This window comes from Musa acuminata, chromosome BXJ1-2 (genome assembly GCF_036884655.1).
Source record: "Musa acuminata AAA Group cultivar baxijiao chromosome BXJ1-2, Cavendish_Baxijiao_AAA, whole genome shotgun sequence".
NCBI lineage: Eukaryota > Viridiplantae > Streptophyta > Magnoliopsida > Zingiberales > Musaceae > Musa > Musa acuminata.
In genome coordinates, this window is record NC_088328.1 from 8038036 (window position 1) to 8063336 (window position 25301).

Here is a 25301-nt window from a genome sequence, read left to right on the forward strand (position 1 = left end):
GAGCTCTTAGAATCACAGAAAAGATCAAGATTTCGGTGTAGGTCTGTATCTTTTCAGTGCTGAATGGGTGGGGAATTTATAGGCCCCAACCCAATTCAAATTTGGAGCTCAAAACAATCAAATCCCGGAATTCTGGGATCAGGCGGTTGCACCTCTTGACTGGAGAGGTTGCACCGCCTGGCAGAGCTCGAAGACCGAGCTCAGGCGGTGCCACCTCTCTGCCAGGGAGGTTGCACCGCCCAGTCTTGCTCGAAGACTGAGCTCAGGCGGTGCCACCTCTTTGTCAGGGAGGTTGCACCGCCAAGTCTAGCTCGAAGACTGAGCTCAGGCGGTGCCACCTCTCTGCTGGGGAGGTTGCACCGCCCAGTCTCGCTGGGAGGCCTAGTCCAGGCGGTGCCACCTCCTGGCCTGGGCGGTTGCACCTCCTGGTGCAATCAGGGTCCGAATGGTTCATTCCATTCGGCCCAATTTCAGTCTTTCAGGGGCCCAATTGCCCCAAGATTAAGCCAATGGGATCACCTCCCATTTTCTAACTTAATCAACGTGCTAACTACGATTAAATCTAAGACAACTTCTGCAGCTTTGCTTCGGTGCGTCAATCGCTCCTTCCGGCGAGTTTCCGGCGAACTTCCGTCGATCATCCGATGAACCCTCGGTGATGCTCCTGCGGACTTCCGGCAAACTCCTAGACTTGGCAAGTTCCGACGAGCTTCGCTTGGCAAGCTTCTGGACTTCTCGGATCTGTTCTCGCAGAACCTCCGACGACCGTCCGAACTTCCGTCGAACTCTCGAACTCCCAACGTGATCATGAACTTGACTCCGGCGCAACTCCTGCTGCTTGTCTATCTTTCATCGTAGTTAATCCTGCACACTTATCTCAATACATAGATTAGACAACAAATGACAATTGACTTCATCATCAAAATCCGAGATTCAACAATCTCCCCCTTTTTGATGATGACAATCAATTGATAATGGAGTTATCCTTAACTCCCCTTGTCTATATGCCATAGTTGAGATAAGTTAACCTTGAATTCAAGACCTAAGAATTCAAGTGACGTATTGATAAGTTAGATCAGTTAAACTTATCAATACTCCCATCATGATACTCATCATGATGTATCTCTTCAAGGATGATGTCAGGGTTTGACATACATCAATAAGTTTGTATGATTGTGTTTGTAACTATTCATCATGTAGTTTGAACATTATCATATAAAGCTGTGAAACTTATTACATGATGCACACATTTGAAATATTCTAGCAAGTTTTGCATTTTCTTCACATGATAAGATATCAACTCAGGGCATAATGCAAACTTTAGCACATGTTCATATATCTCTTGGTGATGCAAGGATGGCATAATCATAGCAGTGTTTATAGCATCATTCATAGTATTTCTAATCATGGCAGTGTTTATCAATTCATATATATCTCCCCCTTTGTCATCAACAAAAAGCATAGTAACCAGAAAATAATAGCAAGTTTATAGAGGAATTTTACATAGATTGCTTTAAATACTTCTTCCCCTTTGTGTTATAATCCATTGTAAAGATTTTGCAGGATGGAATACATACACATGAATCACTTCATCAAATCTATTTCAGAAACTCAATTTTCATGAAGGTGTACGAGAAAATCTGTTTCATAAATAAGATGCATTCGGACATGATTTTGTTGCAGATTTTCACATATAATCATGGAAATCAAGTGATTTGATCATACAATATAGTCCGAAAAAAAAATAATTTTAACAAATTTATCTGTTCGGACACATCAACATTCCTAATTCTCTTCTAATGAAATCAAATTGTTCTTCACTTACAGGTTTTGTAAAAATGTCAGCTAGTTGATGTTTAGTATCAATGAACTCTATGGTTACGTCATGATTGGTGACATGATCTCGTATAAAGTGATGTCTAATATCAATATGTTTTGTTCTTGAGTGTTGTATAGGATTCTTGGTTAAGCATATTGCACTTGTGTTATCACATTTAATTGGAATATTTTTGAGATGAACTTTATAATCTTCTAAGGTATTTTTCATCCATACAACTTGTGCACAGCATGCACTTGCTGCAATATATTCAGCTTCGGTTGTTGATAGTGCAACCGAGTTTTGTTTCTTTGATGACCTGGAAACAAGGGCATGTCCTAAAAATTGACATGATCCTGATGTGCTTTTTCTATCTAATCTACAGCCAGCAAAGTCAGCATCATCATAAGCAATTAACTCAAAATTCTCTGATTTTGGGTACCATAATCCTAGATTTGTGGTACCATTAAGATATCTAAATATTCTTTTAACTGCTTTGAGATGAGATATCTTAGGGTTTGATTGAAATCTAGCACAAAGTCCTACACTGAACATGATGTCTGGTCTGGTTGCAGTGAGGTAAAGTAAACTTCCTATCATACCCCTATAAGTTTTTTGATCAAAGCTTTCTCCACTTTCATCAATTTCTAACTTAGTGGAGGTGCTCATAGGAGTGTTACTAGCCTTTGAGTTGTTCATGTTAAACCTTTTTAATAAATTCATGGCATATTTAGTTTGACTAATAAAGATGCCATTGCTTAGTTGTTTGATTTGTAAACCTAAGAAGAATGTTAATTCTCCCATTAAGCTCATTTCGAATTCAAGACTCATAGTTTTAGCAAAAGATTCACAAAGAGATTCATTTGTAGAGCCAAAGATGATATCATCAACATAAATCTGAACAATGAGAAAATTATTTTCAAAATTCTTGATAAACAATGTAGTATCAACCTTGCCTTTTATGAAATTATTTTCAATGAGAAAAGAACTAAGTCTCTCATACCAAGCCCTTGGGGCTTGTTTTAAACCATAGAGAGCTTTAGTTAATCTAAACACATGATTAGGGAGGCTATTATTTTCAAATCCAGGAGGTTGTTCAACATAAACTTCTTCGGAAATAAAACCATTTAGAAAAGCGCTTTTAACATCCATTTGAAATAACTTAAAATTATTACAACTAGCATAGGCAAGGAGCATCCTTATGGCTTCCAATCGAGCCACAGGTGCGAAGGTTTCTTCGTAATCGATACCTTCTTCTTGGTTGAAACCTTTGGCCACTAATCTAGCCTTGTTTCTAACCACGATACCATTTTCATCTTGCTTGTTTCTAAAGACCCATTTAGTACCAATAACTAAATGGTCATTTGGCCTAGGAACAAGCGTCCACACCTCATTTCTCTCAAATTGATTTAATTCATCTTGCATTGCGATAATCCATGAATCATCTTTCATGGCTTCATCAACACATTTGGGTTCAATTTGGGAGAGAAAGGCGGCGTTGGCACAAAAGTTTTTAAAAGAAGATTGTGTTTGAACCCCCTTTGATGTGTCTCCTAGGATTAGCTCCTTAGGATGAGCATCTACATACTTCCAATCCTTGGGTAAGAATGTTTCGGAAGTGGATGCATCCAAGTTGCTAGTTGGAGACGGGGTTTCGTTTAAATTCAAGGAATCAAAATTAACATCATCATCAAGATCATTTTTCTTAATTTCTGAAATCTCATTGAAAACAACATGGATGGATTCTTCAATAATTAAGGTTCTTTTATTGAAAATGCGAAAAGCTTTAGAAACCGAAGAATAACCAAGAAAGATTCCTTCATCAGATTTAGCATCGAATTTTCCTAAGTTATCCTTTTCATTCAAGATAAAACACTTACACCCAAAGACTTTAAAATATGAGACATTGGGTTTTTTGTTATTCCATAACTCATAAGGAGTTTTGGTGAGTAAGGGTCTTACTAGGACTCTATTTAAAATATAGCATGCAGTGTTTACAGCTTCAGCCCAAAAATATTTGGGTAGGCTATGTTCATTCAACATGGTTCTTGCCATTTCTTGTAAATTTCGATTTTTTCTTTCTACTACCCCATTTTGTTGAGGATTTCTTGGAGTAGAGAAATTATGGTTGTATCCGTTGAGTTCACAGAATTCTTGGAAATCATGGTTTTGAAATTCTCCACCATGATCACTTCTAATTGACGAAATCATAGATCCCTTCTCATTTTGAACAAGTTTACAAAACTTGGTAAAATATCTAAAGCATTCATTTTTCTGTTTTAAGAAGTAGGTCCATGTATATCTGCTATAGTCATCAACAATGACAAAGGCGTATTTGCTACCTCCTAGACTCGATGTAGAGATTGGTCCGAACAAGTCCATATGGATCAATTGTAAGAGCCTAGAGGTGCTTATTTGATTCTTAGCTTTGAAGCTACCCTTAATTTGCTTACCTAATTGGCAAGCATCACATACATTATCTTTGATGAACTTGATATGAGGAATTCCTCTTACAAGTTCTCTAGATGATACTTGAGTGATTAGTTTCATGCTAGCATGACCTAATCTTCTATGCCATAGCCAAGCATCCTCATTCATAACGGCAAAACACATTTCATCACATAAGTCATTGATGTCAATAGTGTATACGTTATTTTGTTTTAATGCAATCATAGATATATTTTTGTGTGGTTTTTCAATGATGTAAGAATTAGATTCAAATCTTATAGTATATCCTTTATCACATAATTGACTAATGCTCAAGAGGTTATGTTTTAAACCATCAACTAGTAAAACATCTTCAATAGAGAAGTTGGATTTGTTACTTATGGTTCCTTTGCCAATGATTTTACCCTTGTTGTTGTCTCCGAAGGTGACATATCCTTCGTCTATGCTAGTGAGCTTAGAGAATTGAGATGGATCTCCGGTCATATGCCTTGAGCATCCACTATCAAGGTACCATCTCTTGCTCCTAGCTTGCGATGGTTTAGTTTTCTACAAGAAAGGATGATGTTTAGGTACCCATTTGCTTTTGGGTGCCTCATAAATAGATCTACATTTCTTATCATGTTGCATAGAATTTGTCATGGTTCCTTTAGGAACCCAGATTAGTTTGTTTGGACTTATTTTCTTGAATGGACAACAATGTGTCTTGTGTCCAGATTTGCAACAAAAGTTGCACTTGGTTTGGTGTTGAACATGTAAGATGGAGCCTTTTATGAAGGTGGTTGGATTTTGTTGAGGACTTCTCACAAATCCAATTCCGCTCCTTTTTGGAATGTGACCCTTGTTTGCAAGGATCATGTTTAATGACTTGCTACCAACCTCGAATTTCTTCAAGGTGTCCTTGAGTAGCAGGTTTTCTTTTTGCAAAGTTTCTAAATCATGACATTTGTTACATGAATTTAAACTATCATGATGTTCGACTTTTAACTTATCAAACTCACAAGTAAGACTATCATGCATCTTTTTCAGCAATTTATATTTTCTACTTATACTCTTGCATTCGTCAAATAAGTCATTGAAAGCATTTAATAATTCATCGAAAGATAAATCAGCATCTATTGAATTTGTTACCTCATCTTCGATGGCCATTAAGGCGTAATGAGCAACTTGCTCGGTGTTGGACTCCTCTTCCTCAGATGCGCTCGAATCATCCCATGTTGCTTGGAGCGCCTTCTTCTTTGTTGTTCTTTTCTTGACTTGGGGACAATCACTCTTGTAGTGTCCCGGCTTTTTGCATTCATAGCAGATTACTTGGTCCTTTTTGGGTTCAAGTTTATTTTTTTCATCATTCTTAAACTTGTTTCTTTTAAAGAACTTTTTAAACTTTCTTGTTAGAAGTGCCAAGTCATCATCACAGTCCTCATCACTTGAGTTTTCTCTCAAGTGGCATTCTGAAGTTTTGAGTGCCATATCCTTCCTGTTCTTTGGAAGGATGTCTTCTTGCTCTTCATGAGCTTTACAAGTCATTTCGTAGGTCATTAATGACCCGATTAGTTCTTCAAGAGGGAAATTTCGTAGATCTTTTGCCTCTTGAATAGCGGTGACTTTAGGATCCCAACTCTTAGGAAGGGATCTTAGTATCTTATTAACAAGCTCAAAATCCGAAAAGCTCTTTCCGAGTCCTTTTAGACCGTTGACGACATCCGTGAAACGGGTAAACATGTCGCCAATGGTTTCACTCGGTTTCATCCGAAAAAGTTCGAAAGAATGTAACAGCAAATTGATTTTTGACTCTTTTACTCTACTTGTGCCCTCATGGGTCACTTCGAGCGTGTGCCAAATATCAAACACAGTTTCACAAGTTGAAACACGGTTAAACTCGTTTTTATCAAGTGCACAAAATAAGGCATTCATAGCCTTTGCATTAAGAGCGAAAGCCTTCTTCTCCAAATCATTCCAATCGATCATTGGAAGAGAACACTTTGAAAAACCATTCTCGACAAGATTCCAAAGATCAATGTCCATAGAAATAAGAAAGATTCTCATTCGGGTCTTCCAATAGGTGTAGTCCGTCCCATTAAACATGGGTGGACGTGTAATGGAATGGCCCTCTTGGTTTCCGGCGTAAGCCATCTCTCTTGGGTTTTAATCCTTTTGAGAGTTAACCGGGCTCTGATACCAATTGTTAGGATCGAGAGCACTAAGAGGGGGGGGGTGAATTAGTGCAGCGGATATTTTTCAGCGATTAAAAAATGAAAGCTGCGTTCGTTCGATAAAGACTATTTTGATGCAAAAGCCGATTCTAAGATTACTTATGATTAAGTGCAGTTTACGTTTAAACACAGTTAGCGTCTAAACGCAGTTTGCGTCTAAATGCAGATTGCGTCTAAACTCAGATTGCGTCTAAGCGCAGTTTGCGTCTTAGCGCAGATTGCGTCTAAGCGCAGATTGCGTCTAAACGCAGATTGCGTCTAAGCGCAGATTGCGTCTAAACACAGTTTGCATCTAGGAGCAGTTTAAGCAGAAGTATAAAGACAATGTGCTGCTGTTGTACAGCTCAAAAAGTAATCTGCAAAAAACAGATTTACGTCTAAACGCAGATTTACGTCTAGACGCAGATTTACGTCTAAACGCAGATTTACGTCTTAAACGCAGATTTACGTCTGAACTTTGAAACTCGTTTGTATACTCGCAGAAGGCAGTATGCAGTTGAAATCAAGACGTAAACGTGAACTGAGATCTGATGATTGTGCGAGGAAAGCCGATTTACGTCTAAATGCAGTTTTACGTCTAAATGTTGAAACTCGTTCATAAAATTGTAGAGGACAGTTTGCAGTTATCAATAGGATCAAAATGTAAGTGTAAACTGCAAAGAAACTCGTTCGTAAAAGCACGGAAGACAGTTCTGCAGAATCAAACATAAACGTAAACTGTAATGTACGAAAATACGAATTTACGTCTGAATGCAGATTCGGAAGAACAACACTTAGAACTTGTTCGTGAAAGCGCAGAGAGCAGTAGTAATGAAGGAGGTTTGCAGTAATGATAAAGTGCTAAAAAATAAACGCAAACCAGAGATTTAGAGTGGTTCGGTCAGCCTTGACCTACTCCACTTTTGGCTTCCTCCACCGACGAGGTCGCCGACGTCAACTAGGGGCCTTCCTTCAATAGGCGAAGGCCAAACTGCCCTTTTATAGTTTCTCTCCTTTTGACAGGCTCAGGAGACAACCTTTACAGACCTTTCTCTCCTCACTTTACAACTGAAAACTTGAAGAACAGAAGGAGGAGACTTAAAGGCTTTACAACACTTTTGAGCTCTTAGAATCACAGAAAAGATCAAGATTTCGGTGTAGGTCTGTATCTTTTCAGTGCTGAATGGGTGGGGAATTTATAGGCCCCAACCCAATTCAAATTTGGAGCTCAAAACAATCAAATCCCGGAATTCTGGGATCAGGCGGTTGCACCTCTTGACTGGAGAGGTTGCACCGCCTGGCAGAGCTCGAAGACCGAGCTCAGGCGGTGCCACCTCTCTGCCAGGGAGGTTGCACCGCCCAGTCTTGCTCGAAGACTGAGCTCAGGCGGTGCCACCTCTCTGTCAGGGAGGTTGCACCGCCCAGTCTAGCTCGAAGACTAAGCTCAGGCGGTGCCACCTCTCTGTTGGGGAGGTTGCACCGCCCAATCTCGCTGGGAAGCCTAGCCCAAGCGGTGCCACCTCCTGGCCTGGGCGGTTGCACCTCCTAGTGCAATCAGGGTCCGAATGGTTCATTCCATTCGGCCCAATTTCAGTCTTTCAGGGGCCCAATTGCCCCAAGATTAAGCCAATGGGATCACCTCCCATTTTCCAACTTAATCAACGTGCTAACTACGATTAAATCTAAGACAACTTCTGCAGCTTTGCTTCGGTGCGTCAATCGCTCCTTCCGGCGAGTTTCCGGCGAACTTCTGTCGATCATCCGATGAACCCTCGGTGATGCTCCTGCGGACTTCCGGCAAACTCCTGGACTTTGCGACGATCCACTTGGCAAGTTCCGACGAGCTTCGCTTGGCAAGCTTCTGGACTTCTCGGATCTGTTCTCGCAGAACCTCCGACGACCGTCCGAACTTCCGTCGAACTCTCGAACTCCCAACGTGATCATGAACTTGACTCCGGCGCAACTCCTGCTGCTTGTCTATCTTTCATCGTAGTTAATCCTGCACACTTATCTCAACACATAGATTAGACAACAAATGACAATTGACTTCATCATCAAAATCCGAGATTCAACACATTTAGATGTAAATCAGTTTCTTCATACGAACGTCATATTTCAGTTTGTGCTTATATTCTGGTTTTCATCATAACTGCAAACTGCCTTCATAGATTGACTTTAACGTCATCTCGCTTGATCTTAAGTTAAAGTAATCTTAGAATCGGCTTTCACACCGAAATCGTTTTTATCGTTCGAATGTTTTTTTTTTATCGTCGAAAGATTTCCGCTGCACTAATTCACCCCCCCCCCCCCCCCTCTCTTAGTGCTCTTGATCCTAACAGTTAGTATCAGAGTGGGGTTAACTCTCAAACGGATTAAAACCCAAGAAAGATGGCATACGCCGAAAACCAAGAGGGCCACTCTTTTACACGTCCACCCATGTTCAATGGGACGGACTACACCTATTGGAAGACCCGAATGAGGATCTTTCTTATTTCTATGGATTTTGAACTTTGGAATCTTGTCGAAAATGGATTTTCAAAGTCTTCTCTTCCAATGTTCGATTGGAATGAATTGGAGAAGAAGGCTTTCGCTCTTAATGCAAAGGCTATGAATGTCTTATTTTGTGCACTTGATAAAAATGAGTTCAACCGTGTTTCGGTTTGTGAAACCGCATTTGATATTTGGCACACACTCGAAGTGACTCACGAAGGCACAAGTAAGGTGAAAGAGTCAAAAATCAACCTTTTGTTACACTCTTTCGAACTTTTTCGGATGAAACCGAGTGAGACTATTGGCGACATGTTTACCCGTTTCACGGATGTCGTCAACGTTCTAAAAGGACTCAGAAAAAGTTTTTCAGATTTTGAGCTCGTAAATAAGATTCTATGATCCCTTCCTAAGAGTTGGGATCCTAAAGTCACTGCTATTCAAGAGGTGAAAGATCTAAACAACTTCCCTCTTGAAGAACTAATCAGGTCATTAATGACCTACGAGATGACTTGCCAAGCTCATGAAGAGCAAGAAGACATCCTTCCAAAGAACAGGAAGGATATGATACTTAAAATTTCAGAAGACCACTTGAGAGAAAACTCAAGTGATGAGGACTGTGACGATGACTTGGCACTTCTAACAAGAAAATTTAAAAAATTCATTAAAAGAAACAAATTTAAGAATGAAACAAAAAATAAATTTGAACCCAAGAAGGACCAAGTTATTTGCTATGAGTGCAAGAAGCCGGGACACTATAAGAGTGATTGTCCCCAAGTCAAGAAGAAAACATCAAAGAAGAAGGCGCTCAAAGCAACATGGGATGACTCGAGCGCGTCCGAAGAGGAGTCCAACACCGAGCAAGTTGCTCATTACGCCTTAATGGCCATCGGAGAGGAGGTAACAAATTTAATAGATGCAGATTTATCATTTGATGAATTATTAAATGCCTTCCATGACTTATTTGATGAATGCAAGATTTTTTTAAGTAAAAGTAAATTGATTTTGTGTAAAGTTTCTACAAATAGCTTTGTCTATACAAGTTATAGACGAAGCTAGGTAACTCATAGAGTACTCATGCGGTAGTTATGACTACACATGCTATAGACTATAACTCTTAACTGTGGCCAACAAATAAAATTTAAAGTCCAGATATGCCAAGATTTCCTTAGGGTATAGCTTTTGACATTATGCCCAAGATCTTTAGCTAATAGCAAAATTGAATTTGATAAAAATATCTTTTTCTCTCTGTGTAAGGTGCTCCATTTTGAGATCGTTCTCCATACATGATCTTGAGTCTCTAATAATCTCTGTCAAGAGCTGAGCATTATTTGTGTTTTGACACTCAAAGATTCTGCTACATCTTTCCTTCCACATCCACCAAATAGCGCATCTGAATATAATCTTTATCAATTGTGTAAAAGGCCCTTTTCTTGAAAAACATTGCATGAGGTCACCTAATTCTTGATGCAAGTTTGGTTGCGGCATTCTATTGAGTTCGAATCACTGGAGAATCTCCTTCCATATCCATTTAGTATAGTCACAAGCAAAATAGAGATGGTCAACAGTTTCTTCTTGTTGAATGCAAAGGGAGCATCGGTTAACATGATGGATACATTTTCTTTTCATATTGTCTATTGTAGGTAGTTTATTCAGAAGGGCCTGCCATGTACATAAGGAATGTCTCTGTGATCCCGGTCGATCCCATGTCCAACTGCTTGGGAGCCACTTGTTATTTCTTTGCCTAATTTGATTCCATGCGGATGTGGCACTAAATTTACCATTGTCATAAAGCCAAATAAGTACATCTGAAGGGTTGTTCCTGATTGGAATAATTGTGATAGTCGGCCAAAGTGATAACATTTCAAGAGAAATAGGAGTAGGGAGACACCAAGTACCATTAGCAATGAACTTGGAAACCTTCAAATCTTTCGGAGCCCCAAGGTCTTTTCGTATTCTGTCACCATATAATTGAAATATACTTTTCCCATTCACCCAAGGATTGTACCATATATTAGTATTAGTTCCAGTAGAGATTGCATAAGAAATGTGTTTGATTAGCCAATTCCTTGCCTTTAAAATTCCTTTCCAAGCTGCAGAGTGGTATGTTCTTGTTGAAATTTTCCAAATTGATTCCTTTGAAAGATACCTAGCAGAAACCCATTGTGACCATAAGGAACATTTGTTTTGCAAAAGGTCCAACGTGGGATGACTCGAGCGCATCCGAAGAAGAGGAGTCCAACACTGAGCAAGTTGCTCATTACGCCTTAATGGCCATCAGAGAAGAGGTAACAAATTTAATTGATGCAGATTTATCATTTGATGAATTATTAAATGCCTTCCATGACATATTTGATGAATGCAAAACAATTAATAGAAAATATAAATTGCTGAAAAATTAGCATGATAGTCTTGTTTGTAATTTTGATAAATTAAAAACTGAATATCACGATAGTTTAGCTCAATGTGAAAAATGTCATAATCTAGAAACTCTCCAAAAGGAAAACTTGCTACTTAAGGACACCTCGAAGAAATTCGAGGTTGGTAGCAAGTCTTTGAACATGATCTTTGAAAACAAGGGTCACGTTCCCAAAAGAAGTGGAATCGGATTTGTGAGAAGTCCTCACCAAAATCCAACCACCTTCATAAAAGGCACTATCTTATATGTTCAACACCAAAGCAAATGTAACTTTTGTTGCAAACATGGACATAAAACGTATCATTGTCCATTCAAGAAAATTAGTCCGAACAAACTGATTTGGGTTCCTAAAGGAACCATAATAAACTCTATGCAACATAATAAACAATGTAGATCAGTTTTTGAGGTACCCAAAAGTAAATGGGTACCTAAAAATCACCCCTTCTTGTAGAAAATACACCATCAAAAGCTAGGAGCAAGAGATAATATCTTGCTTTTTGGGTACTCGATATTCATGACTCGAGATCCAAAAGAACACGTAATGCTCTCTAGCCTAAATAGTAAAAAGAGGATTAGAAAATTAATATTACAGAGTGATACTAATACAATCCTGTTTAATTCCTCAGATTTTGAAACTCATAATTCTCCCTTCACATACCCTCCGGATTTCTGAACTCATCAAATTGATTTCTTCTTCGGATCCAATTATATCATTAACTTACGTCTTACAAGCAAAGTTTGTCATAAACTTGCAAAGCTTACCAACTTGGATAATAAGTCATGAACATATCTAAAATTGTGTATGATATTTAAAGTAGAATATGCGCATCACAAGATCTATTTTGAACGTATGAAATTTCTCATCTTGAAATGGAAACTCTTATGTAATTACGAAAGTAAAGTTGATTGCTCCATAAATGAAACCTCTCCTCAAGTTGAAAACATCCAAATCAGTCCATACAGCCCCCAAATAAGTGCTTGCCGCCTGTAGGCGATGGCACCGCCCAGCTGGCGGTAGGACTGCCAGCTGTCACGGGTTGCAAGCGGTTGCACCGCCCCAGCCAGCTGTGCAACCGCCCGCAATCTTGCCTGTTTTAAACCGAGCTAGGGCCGGCGGTGGAACTGACCCCAACTTACTTCCTTCCCCTCTTTACACCACCAAAGCTTCTCCACCTTCATTTCTCCCAAATACTCCTCATTTCAATGCAAAAGATCAACAATCTCTCTTTCTCTTAAGGATCTCACTTAAGGTATTCTCTAAGAACTCTTTAAATTCTATTTTTGAGTCATTTACTCTTGCTCATTACTATCTTCTTAAATAGCAGTAGTTATGGGCTCTAGAAGATCCTCTAGGGACAAAGGGAAGAGGAGATTAGAAGAAGACTTTGATCTTACCCTTTTCGATTCAAAATATCATGCTGAAAAATTTTCTTCCTTCGAATTTAGAAGTGTCAATAAGGGAAAACATGTAGATCTAGATGAACTAAGAGACTTAGAGACAATCCAATGGTTTGCAAACTTAGATCTACTCCCAATTTTACAAATTAGTGAACCCATCTATTTACAAATTAGTGAACCCATTTATCTAAGACTTGTTAGATTGTTTTACAATAATCTACAAGTAGATGAAGAAGAAAGAATGTCTACCTATCTCCTAGGACAACACATCTCCATTACGGATAGATTCATTTGCGACATGATAGGCATTCCCGTAAAAAATAGAGGTATTTATTTTAGAGGATCGTGGGATAATGAAACATTTGAGACAATATATGTTGAAGCCTTAGGAATAATTTTCGGTAATCCCAACTTAGTGATAGTTCCTAAAAGCTGTGAACATCTACTACCACTAAACACTAAGGTACTTCATCATATCATAACTATTATCATTCTCCATAAACAATACCATCATGATGAAGTAAGTCAAATGGAATTAGGAACCATGTATTGGATCATGAAAGGACATAACATCTGTTTTAGTTACCTTATCCAACAAAACATGATAGAACTATCTAAGAAAGACATAATGCTTCTATATGGTTGTATAATAACTAGAATACTTAAAGCCTACGATATTTCAATACCACCCGACGAAGAAGTGATGAAAATAGACAGGTTTAGCATAATAAATAAAAATCTCTTTCACCATTGAGATGTTTTTATAGAAACGGTAATTGGGTTAGAATGCTTAGAAGAACCGATCCCCCTCAACCTGAACTAGAACCTGAAACACCAATCTTTAGGGGTACTCAATTCCCTCCGATCTATCCTTTTGAGGAAACACATCCATTTGAGCAAGCTCCTGCATCATCTATCGAAGACATTGGAATTCGGATGGACCGATTTGAACAAAGACAAGATCAGCTTGAACATCAACAAGATCAAATCCCATCTGAACTACAACAAATTCATCGATAATTTGACTCTTTATTTAGGTAATTTAATTTTTCACCTCCTAAATAAGCTTGTATATGTGGACACAATCACCTCTTGTTGTAACAATTACGTTGTTGTAAACTCTTTATATTACTCACCTTGATCACAATGCCTTGATGACTACTAATCGTTGATATGGTTACTTGATGTATTAATTGGTGAGAATATCCAGGGTTACGTTGCTCAATCTCGTTACTCATTGTCGGATTTCATGTTGAAATTAAATGTTTCTATAATGCCTACTTTGAAAACCTTGTGTCTTGGTTTCCATGATAAATGTGATTTGAGAAAGTAATATAGCCATGAAATTGATGTGTCATTTCCATGATGTTAATGTGACATAATATTACCATAATGTTGATGTATTGCCATAATACTAAACATCCACTAGCTGATATTTTTACAAAAACTCTAAGGAAAAACAATTTGATTTCATTATAAGAGAATTAGGAATGTTAATGTGTCCGAATGCATAAACTTGTTAAAATCATTTTTCGGACTTTATTGATTGGATAATCAAATCACTTGATTGCCATTACATGCCTAAAATTACATGTTGAAAATTATGTTTTTTGGAGACAAAAATTTTCATAACAATGAGCATGTTTTGTCTTCATGATTGTATTTGAAAATCTATAGTATAGTCTTGTCCGAATGCATAAACTTGTTAAAATCATTTTTCGAACTTTATTGATTGAATGATCAAATCACTTGATTGCCATTACATGGCTAAAATTACATGTTGGAAATTATGTTTTTTGGATACAAAAATTTTCATAACAATAAGCATGTTTTGTCTTCATGATTGTATTTGAAAATCTATAGTATAGTCTTGTCCGAATGCATGAAAGTGTTAATTTCATTTTCGGATTCTCTTAACTAGTGGTATCCTAATAATCGGATTTTCTTGATACATTATCCTTTTCCAAACATAATAAGCATATGTATATCGAGTTTGATTCTCATCATTGATTTTTGACATATAGAATCAACTAGCAAAAACATCTCTCATACACTTATCATGTGAAAAATATTTTTTCAGAAATGAATTTGATAAAATGATTCATGTGACTTAATTCCTTTTTGAAATATGGATGATAGTATTTTTACTTGCAAGGATTTGTTTCACATACATATCTTGATCCTCGTAAAAATGAAATATGATTTAATCTTTCATCGATTTTAACTTCATTCAAAGTAAACTAACAAATAGCTGGTATCACAAATAGCCTTCCTCCTTCATGCAAAAAGATAATAATAAATGAAAAGGAAGAAGTATTAAAAGCTATCTCCATGTCATGTTTTCCTTGAGATGTTTACATAATTGGTATCCTATCACTCACTATTGGAAAATGACATGAACCTAGTTATGGCATGAATAAAACCGCACTTGTGCTTAAAAATTGTTTATATCGTTTTCCCTTTTGTTGATGACAAAGGGGGAGAGATATATGAATTGATGCTATGATTATACCATGCTTGTAGTATCGAAAATATATGAATCGATGATAACTATGATTGTCATATTTGCATTATGTCATGTTTGCATCATATTAAGATATCAAGAACTTGCATCATAATTTTACATGTTGATATCTTATGTTGAACTGCTACAATCATTCATATTTGAAATGTAAAACTTGAGAATGGATGTCAAGTCTTGACATCATTTTCAGTAAGATACATCATGATAGGAATCATGATGGGAGTAATTGATAAGGTTAAGAGTTCTTAACTTATCAATAAGTCTATTGATTTCAAAGGCCTTGAATTCAAGAATGACCTATCTCAAGTATAGCATATAGATAGAGGGAGTTAAGGTTAACTCCGTTATCAATTGATTGTCATCATCAAAAAGGGGGAGATTGTTGTATCTCAGATTTTGATTATGAAGTCAATTGTCATTTTTTATCTAATCCATATGTTGAGATAAGTGTGCAGGATTAACTACGATGAGAGTAAGACATGCAGTAGGAGTTGAGCCGGAGTCAAAGACTATGATCACGTTGGGAGTTCGAGAGCTCGACGGAAGTTTGGACGGTCGTCGGAGGTTTTGTCGGAACAAATCCGAGAAGTCCAGGATCTTGCCAAAAGAAGCTCGTCGGAACTCGCCAAGTGGATCATCGCAAGTCCAGGAGTTTGCCGAAAGTCCATCGGAGCATCGTCGGAGGTTCGTCGGATGTTCGCCGGAAGCTCGCCGGAAGAAGCGATTGACGCACCGGAGCAAGCTATAGTAAATGCCTTAAGAATTGTCGTAATTGGCATGTAGATTAAGTTAGGAATGGGAGGTGATCCCATTAACTTAATCTGGGGGCAATTGAGCCCTTGACAGACCCAAATTGGGCCGAATGGATCAACCCATTTGGACCAGAATTCCTACTAGGCGGTGGCACCGCCCAGGAGAGGGTCTCCCAGGAAAGCTGGGCGGTGCAACCGCCCTTGACAAGCGGTGGCACCGCCAGGGCTCAGTCTCTAAGCGAGACTAGGCGGTGCAACTACCCTTGTCAAGCGGTGGCACCACCCAGAAGCTCAGTCTTCGAGCTGCCAAGAGGTTGTACCACCCCAATAAGGAGGTGGTACCACCAGGACCCTGGAAATCCGGGAAAAGATATTTTTGAGCTCGAAATTCAAAATAGTTTGGAACCTATATATACCCCACCCTTTCCTGCATGAAAGGGCACCGAAAATCCAATCTTACTCCGTAATATTTAGAGCTCAAAAGTGTTGTAAAGGCTAGAAGTTATCCCTCTTTTTCCAAATTTTGATCTTTCAAGAGAGGAGAGAAAAGTTTGTAAGGGTTGTCTCCTAAGCCCGTCAAAAGGAGTGAAACTTTAAAAGGGTGGTTGGCCTTCACCTATTGAAGGAAGACCTCTAGTGGACGTCGATGACCTCGTTGGTGGAGGAAGCCAAAAGTGGATGTAGGTCAAGATTGACCGAACCACTCTAAATCTCGATTTGCATTTACTTTGAGCATTTTATCTTTACTGTAAACCTCCTTAATAGCTTACTGCCTTCTGCTCTTTTATGAACTCACTTTCAAGTTAAGTTTCTGAAAATGGTTTTACGTCGGAAATCGATTTTATCGTACGAACATCATATTTCGGTTTGCGCTTACATTACGATTTATATCTTAACTGCAAACTTCCTGCCTTACTTTACTTCAAATACATTTCCGTAAGCTTTCAAAGTTATTATTTGCACGAAACGACTTTTACGTCGGAATCAGATTTTAACGTACGAACGCAGTTTTAATAGTCGAAAGTTTTTCACTGCACTAATTCACCCCCCCCTCTTAGTGCTCTTGATCCTAACAATAATATGTTAGACAATAGCAATATTTTGAATTTTTGAGATGGTGCTCAAAAAACCAAAAAAACCGAATGAACCTTGAATTTATGCAAACATTATGACCATCATGTTTTTTTGCGAAACTAGGCTTATACAAGTTCCCTAATGCTGATATGTTGGGAATAGTGAATATTTTGAATTTTTGAGATGGTGCGTAAAAAATCAATTGAACCTCGACTTTACGCAAGCTTTATGACTGACTTGTTTTTTTGTGAAACCATGCACATATAGATTCCCTAGGGCAAATAAGTTGGAAATGATCAGTTTTCTAAATTTTTTTAGTTGGTATGCAAAAAACCAATCAAATGTTGACTTTGTGTAAATTTTATGACTACCATGTTTGTTTGCGAAACCAATTGTACAACTTCTCAAAGGATAATATATTGGGAATTGTCAATATTATAAATTTTGAGTGTGTCCTCAAGAAACCGATCGAACCTCGGCTTTGTTTGAATATTATGACCCTCTTGTTTTTTTATGAAACTAAGCTTATACAACTTCCCTTGGGCTAATATGTTGGTAATGGTCAATATTTTAAATTTTTGAGATGGTGCACAAAAAACCAATCGAACCTCAACTTTGCAGAAACTTTATGACTGTCATATTTTTTTCGTGAATCCAAGCCTCATTGTAGAAACTTAGTTTTGGAATCTCTTAGAGTAAGCCAATGCGGTCGAGACTTTTGTTGTACAAAACTTTTGTCTTGCTGTAAGGCTTTCATGAAGTTATTTCTGGCTTCTGCCTCAATGCAGATAAGATTCTCATCAAGTGGCTGAGGATGTAGCTCATGTTGCAACACCATGAGCTCTGTTTTGCATAACTGGACCCAGGTGGTAATATTGCCAAAGATGTTTGTATTTAGAAAGTCAGCTTCAAAGTTTTAATAATTACATAGATATTGTTACTTTGATTGATATGAAATCTGTAGGAGATTGCGTGACACGGGAGTGTCTAATTTACTATAATCTGATCATATGAATCTTGATTATGATATGGTATTTTTTTCAGCCAATAATGATGCCTCATAATCTTCAACTCAGCCCACTCAAATATGACAGCTCATCAGCATATTCCCTCCATAAAGTTAAAGTTGTTTCAATGTGCTTTTCTTCATGACAAAGGAATGCATTAAAGGAGTTGGTTAATAGCTATGAATATTTCTTCAATTCTAAGGAATGCATTAAAGGAGTTGGTTAGCAACTGTAAACACTTAATTTTGAAATTCCCTATGCATGAAGGGTTGTTTCATGCACTAGTATTTATTTTGGTGTTTAGGACTTAGAAAGAATTTTAGAAACTAAGGATATTGGAAGAAGCTCTCTTAGAGTACTCTCTTAAACTCTGTATCTCTTGGATGCGTTCTTGAGTGGTGAGTCTTTTGCTTTCAGTTTTGTATCCTTGTTTATTATCCTTAGGATGGTGATCTTTCTGTATCCCTTTTTATTTTAAACTTGGTGGTGAGCTGTTTTTCATTTTTACCAAAGTTGCTTCATGAGTTCGCTCCTTTTTTTTGTTTGGAAAACTCATTCCAACAATTACGATTGTATTGTCGACTTTTCTTGTGAGTTCATTCATTTTCTATCTGAAAAACTATTCCATTGGTGTTATTTCGAAATCTATTTTACATTTTACCCTCGCCGGTATCAGTTTGGTATCAGAGCTAAAAGCTACAGATCATAGCAAGGCGGAATGGAAAAGATGTAGTTGGTGAAGTTAGCGACCAAGAAGATGACGTAGTCTATAAGAAAAAAATGAAATAATTGAAGAACTTCGAAGTAGAAACAACTAGTATGAAAATGATATCCGTGAGTTTACTTCTGATAAAGATACACCTCTTCAAAGGGAGACGAGAAGATGTCGGATAAGGCATGAGTCCAAGACGAATGGCAGAATAAATATAACCCAAAATTGGAGATTCCAAAGTTTGAAGGTAAAATAAATGTTGATGACTTTATCAATTGACTTAATATAGTAGAAAGAATTTTTAATTTTCATGAACCACCAGAACAAAAGAAGGTCAAACTTTGACGGAATGCATCTTTTTGGTGGAAAAATCTGAAGAAATAAAGAGAACGTGAGGGGAAGAGTAAAATCATGACATGGGAAAAAATGAAAAGGGAGCTGAAGAGAAAATATTTACTTGACAATTATCGGCAAGAGATCTTTCTCAAAATCCATGATTTTAAACAAAAAGATCTTAGTGTGGAAGAGTACATTGCAGAATTCGATAACCTAGTGTTAAAAGGAGAGCTTGTGGAATTAGAAGAGCAAACGATTGTAAGATTCTTAGGAGGTATGAAGTATCAGATTGCTAAAGTTGTTCAACTACAACCATATTGGTCTTTAAATGATGTGAGCAAGTTGGCATTAGAAGTTGAAAAGCAACAGAAGTTTGAAAAGAGTTCTCGGTATAGCTCAAAAGAAGGCTATAAAAAAAGAGGAACTTCCAAGCCTCCTGTCCAAAGCAAGGTGATATCGAAGGTGCAAGAAAAGGGTAAAGAATCTGCTGGCAGTAAAAAACACCTAATTCTTCTACCCAAGTGGCCGAAAATGCTTCAAATGTCATAGTTTTGGGCATATTGTTTCAGATTGTCCAAATAGGAGGATTGTAACTTTGGTTGAAGATCATAGTGATAGAGGAGAAGATGAAGCTAACAATGAACCAAAATACGAGGATGATGAGGAAGAGATTAATTATGCAGATCAAGGTTTATCTATTGTATTGCAACGTAGCTTACAAGTGTTTTATGTGGCCAATGATGAAAGATTTTTTGGTAAGTAAAAGTAAATTCATTATTTGTAAAGTTTCTACAAATTGCTTTATCTATACAAGTCATAGATAAAGCCAAGTAACTCATAGAGTGCAAATGTGGTAGTTATGACTGCACATGCTGTAGACTATATCTAGATATGTCAAGACTATGTGTGGGTACAGTATTTAACATCATTCCAAGATCTTTAGCTAATAGAAAAATTAAATTTGATAAATATATCTTTTTCTCTTCGGGTAAAGTACTCCATTTTGATATCGTGCTCCATACAGGATCTTGATCTCTAATAATCCCTTTCAAGAGTTGAGCATTATTTGTGTGTTGACATTCAAAGATTCTGTTACATCTCTCCTTCCAAATCCACCAAATAGCGCATTTGAAAGTAACCTTTGCCAGTTGTGTGAGAGGCCCTTAAGTTTGGTTGCGGTAGTCTATTGAGTTCAAATCGCTGGAGAATCTCCTTCCATATCCATTTAGTATAGTCATAAGCAAAATAGAGGTGGTCAACAGTTTCTTCTTGTTGCATACAAAGGGAGCATCGGTTAACATGATAGATACCTCTTCTCTTCATATTATCTATTGTAGGTAGTTTATTGAGAAGGGCCTACCATATACATAAGGAATGTCTTTGTGATCTTGGTCGATCTGATGTCCAACTGCTTGGGATCCACTTGTTATTTCTTTGCCTAATTTGTTTTCATGCGGATGTGGCACTAAATTTGCCATTGTCATGAGGCCAAATAAGTATATCTGAAGAGTTGTTCCTGATTGGAATAGCTGTGATAGTCGGCCAAAGTGATAACATTTCGGGAGAAATAGGATTAGGGAGACACTAGGTACCATTAGCAATGAACTCAGAAACCTTACAATTTTTGGGAGCCCCAAGGTCTTTTCGTATTCTGTCATCATATAATTGAAATATACTCTTCCCATTCACCCAAGGATCGTACCACATATTAGTACTAGTTCCAGAAGAGATTACATAAGAAATGTGTTTGATTAGCCAATTACTTATTTTTAAAATTCCTTTCAAAGCTGTAGAGGGGTATGTTCTTGTTGAAATTTTCCTGATTGATTCTTTTGAAAGATACCTAGCAGAAACACAATATGACCATAAGGAATATTTATTTCACAAAAGATCCCATAATTGCTATACCAAACATGCTTTATTCCAATCTCTAATATTTCTCAAGTTTAGCCCCCCTTCATCTTTCGAATTGCAGATACTGTCCCAATTTACCATATGCATTGCCTTATCATTTGTGTCATTCCAGAAGAAGTTCATTAATAACCGTTCAATATCTTGGCGAAGTCCAACAGGCAGAAGAAATATATTACACAAATATATAGAGTAAGAGTATAATACCGAACAGATGAGTTCAAGTCGTCTTGCTTTTGATAGATGCCTATTTTTCCAAGAAGAAACTCTATTCTTTATTTTTTGTAGGATAGGCTGACAGTAGGTTTTGTGAATGCTAGTGGATATGAGTGGGAGACCCAGATAAGGAACTGGCAGGCTTCCCTCACTAACCCCCAGAGTGTGTGCAATAAAATCTTTATCCTCAATGTAAGGACTCATATATACTTTACTTTTCACATCATTTAACTGAAGTCTGAAAACTGTACCAAAGTTGTTCATAATAGTAGTCAAGTTCCTTACTGAAGTTAGATCATTTTGGAGAAAGATAAGTATATCATCTGCAAAAGTTATGTGTAATATATGAATTGAGCCAGCATTGGGTACTTTAATACTACCATTCGAGACTGTGTGTTCCAATATACAGCTAAGTCCTTCCATCGCAAAAGTAAAGAGATACGGAGAGAGTGGATCACCTTGTCGGATGTCATTCATACTCCCAAAAAAACCAATAGGTGAGCCATTAAAGAGTATCAAAAAATTTGGAGTTTCCAAGCAACATTTAATCTAATTAACCCATTGCTGTGGGAAGTTCATATCGAGGAGCATCTTATAGATAAATTTCCTATTAATTGAATCAAAGGCTTTCCGTAAATTAGCTTTAAAACATATTTTCGTCCCTCTTGCTTTTGAGTGTAGATCTTTGACCAAGTTATTAGCAAGCAGAATGTTATGATGTATACTTCTCCCTTTAATGAAAGCAGCTTGATTAGGGCTAATGATCTTATGTATTACCTTTTGCATTCTATCTGCCAACACTTTGGAGATGATCTTGTAAATAAAGTTGCATAATGAAATGGGTCGATAGTTCTCTAGTGAATCAACCCCTGCACTCTTCGGAATTAAAGAAATAAAAGTGTAATTCATCTCTCTAAGAATATGACCTGAAGAGAAAAAATGTTGGTAAGCCTTAATCACATCATTTCCAATAATAGACCAAGCAATTTCATAAAATTCAGTTGGAAATCCATTTGGACCAGGGCTTTTGTGCTTTGGTGACTTAAAGACAACTCGTACAATTTCGTCATCTGTAATTGGGGCATTGAGGATTGAAATGACATCCGAATCAAGTTTTCTAGTTGGCTCCACATGAATGTTATTAGGTTTCCCAGCTTGATTGAGTAATTAATAAAAAAAATTACTCAGTGTGTGCTTTAACCTCATCTAAATTCTCAATAAGATTATCATCTTTATCTCTGTATTTCCTGATATGGTTAATTGCCCTTTGAGTAGCAATAGAAGCATAGAAAAATTTAGTATTGGAATCCCCTAGTGTAAGCCAATGCTGTCGAGACTTCTGCTTTGCAAAACTTTCCTCCTGTTTCAAGGCTTGTATGAAGTTATTTCTGGCTTCTATCTCTTTGTAGATAATATTCTCATCATGGGGCTGAAGTTGCAGCTCATGTTGCAATGACATTAGTTCTTTTCTGTAAAATTGAACTCTGGTGGTAATATTGCCAAAGGTGTTTGTATTCCACTTCTTAAATGCTGCTTTACAGGCTTTGAGCTTTTGACATAAGATGTAAGGGGGGGATCCATACACATTAATATTCCAAGTAGATCTGATAACATCAAGGAACTGAGGATGAGTACTCCACATGTTAAAGAATCTAAACGGTTTCTTGCCTCTTAGTGTCGCTTTGTCTGCGTATATGTACATTAAAGAATGGTCAGAAAACAATGGAGCACCATACTCAAGAAGTGAATCTGGGTAAACTGTTAACCATTCCAAATTAATCAAACACCTATCAAGTTGAGCCATTATTTTTCTGTTAGTAGCACCTTGATTACTCCAGGAGAGCCAATTACCCACAGATTTCATATCAATCAATGCAGCAATATCTATGTAATCATTAAAACTTTGAAGTTGGCTTTCTGAAAGTTGTCTACCCCCACTTTTTCATTTGTGTACCGAACAATATTAAAGTCTCCAAGAATAATCCAAGGTACATTGGGACAGCCATTTGCAATATTAGTTAGATCAGACCAAAGAGTATTTCTTTCTTGCATACTGTTTAAAGCATATATACCAGTGAAATTTAATTGAGAACCATTCTTTTTGTCTTCCACCTTAAGATGGATGAATTGATCAGTAGCAGAAATAAACTAGGCATTAATAGAGTTAGGATGTCAGAAGACCCATATTCTACCAAAAGTTTCATTAGAGTCATTGGTAAATAGTTCTGCGTCCGGCCATATTAAATTCTTTTGAGCTTGAACGCACGATTGTTTAATTTTTGTTTCCACTAGAATAACAATATCACATGCGGCAGACTTGATTATTCTGTTGAGCTCTCGGCATTTCTCGGGCTTATTAAGTCCACGAACATTCCAACATGTTATCTTCATCAGTAATAAACAAATGAAAAAAGTAGTAAGGTATTCATCCTACGACTTTGGATGGACTGTACCATCCTTTTTCTTATCCTTCGATTTTGCATTTTCCTCCTACATAATATCCTTACCTTTTATGGCTTTATTCCTATATTTATCCACTTCATCTATAGCTAGCAGATGTTTAAACTTTAAAATACCTTGAGTCATGTGGTCTTGGTTGGCAGGGTTTGTTAAAGTGTGATACGATTGCTACGACACAATATCCTGCTTAGTACTTGTTGGGGCAACCTGGCTAGAGAGGTTTGTTGGGGTATTAGTTTGTTGAGGCAGAATATCCTTGTTGGCGATGTTTGTTGCAGCCTGAGTTTGTTGAGGAAGAATATCCTTGCTGGTGAGGTTTGTTTGGGTCTGATTTCGTTGAGACACAAAGTCCTGATTGGTATAATGAGTGGATATTGGAATTCCTATTGTGGACGAATCCGATGATATTGGAAGAGATGAAGTTCCTAACTTATGCTTCTGCTGTCCACTAGTACCATGGGAAACTTTTGTTATGGAAGGCTCCGACATAATAGGAAGAGATAAAGTTCTGGATTTGTCCTTTTGTTCGCGATGTTGTCCTTGCGAGTCAGAATGCTCAATAGCCTTCATCACCACCGGTTCTACTACTAGTGGAGGAGGCTTAGCTTGTTGCTTAGGTGCCTGACTATCACGGATAAACTTCTAAACATGATGTTTGATGTAATGCTTATGTATGTCCGTGTCTTTTGGTATGTTCATACTTTGCCTAACATGTAGAGGGATAGCCCAAGGCTTAATAGCTCCATTTTAGTTTGGTTGGTGGCCACTTTAGGCTTGTAAATAAAAGGTTATGTCATGTGGACACGTGTGAGAGATTTTCAGTCCATAGTGGACCATTTTACCCTTTGTTATGCAACTGTTCAGAGCTTGTAAAGTATGTTTGTAATTTGCATTGTCTATGAAGTGTTTTCGAAAATGTTTGCTTGTGCATCCCGAATGAGGCATTTTCTTTAACCCGTTCTCTCTTTTGTGGGTCTTCAGGGACATGGGAGGCTTCGGGGAGACTGACCTTTGCGGACGGACGCGCAAGGGTGCCGCACGACTTAGGCAAAACCAGCTAAGTTCGTGACAAATGGTATCAGAGTGGGACAAGCACTCATAGAAACACTTAGCATGCAAACGTGGGGGACCTAGCGGGGCTGCGTTAAGTGCAGTCAGCACACGCACGACCGTTTGGGGGAAAACAGGTATGGAGATGTAGGGAAAAGGAGTCGCTCGGAGGAGCGAGCATCTGACATTGGCATTCAGAGGAATGGCCAACCCTTCGCGCAAGAGGCACCACGAGAACAGGCAAGCTTGGAAGAATTCGGAGCGCACAAAGGTTGGGATGGCTGAGTTTGAGCTACGGCTCAACGTTGACAACTATACTTGATGGTGCTCAAGGCAAGCGAGGCGCTTGGTAAAGGATGAGACCATGTAAGGTAGAATGAGTTACTCAACGATCGAAAGAGTTATGCAAAGCTCATAGAGGTGAGGGGAATTGCTAGCTCGAAGAATTTGGTACTCATGCATGGGCTTGTATGTAGACGATGGAATGTTCGTGGCCATCTCA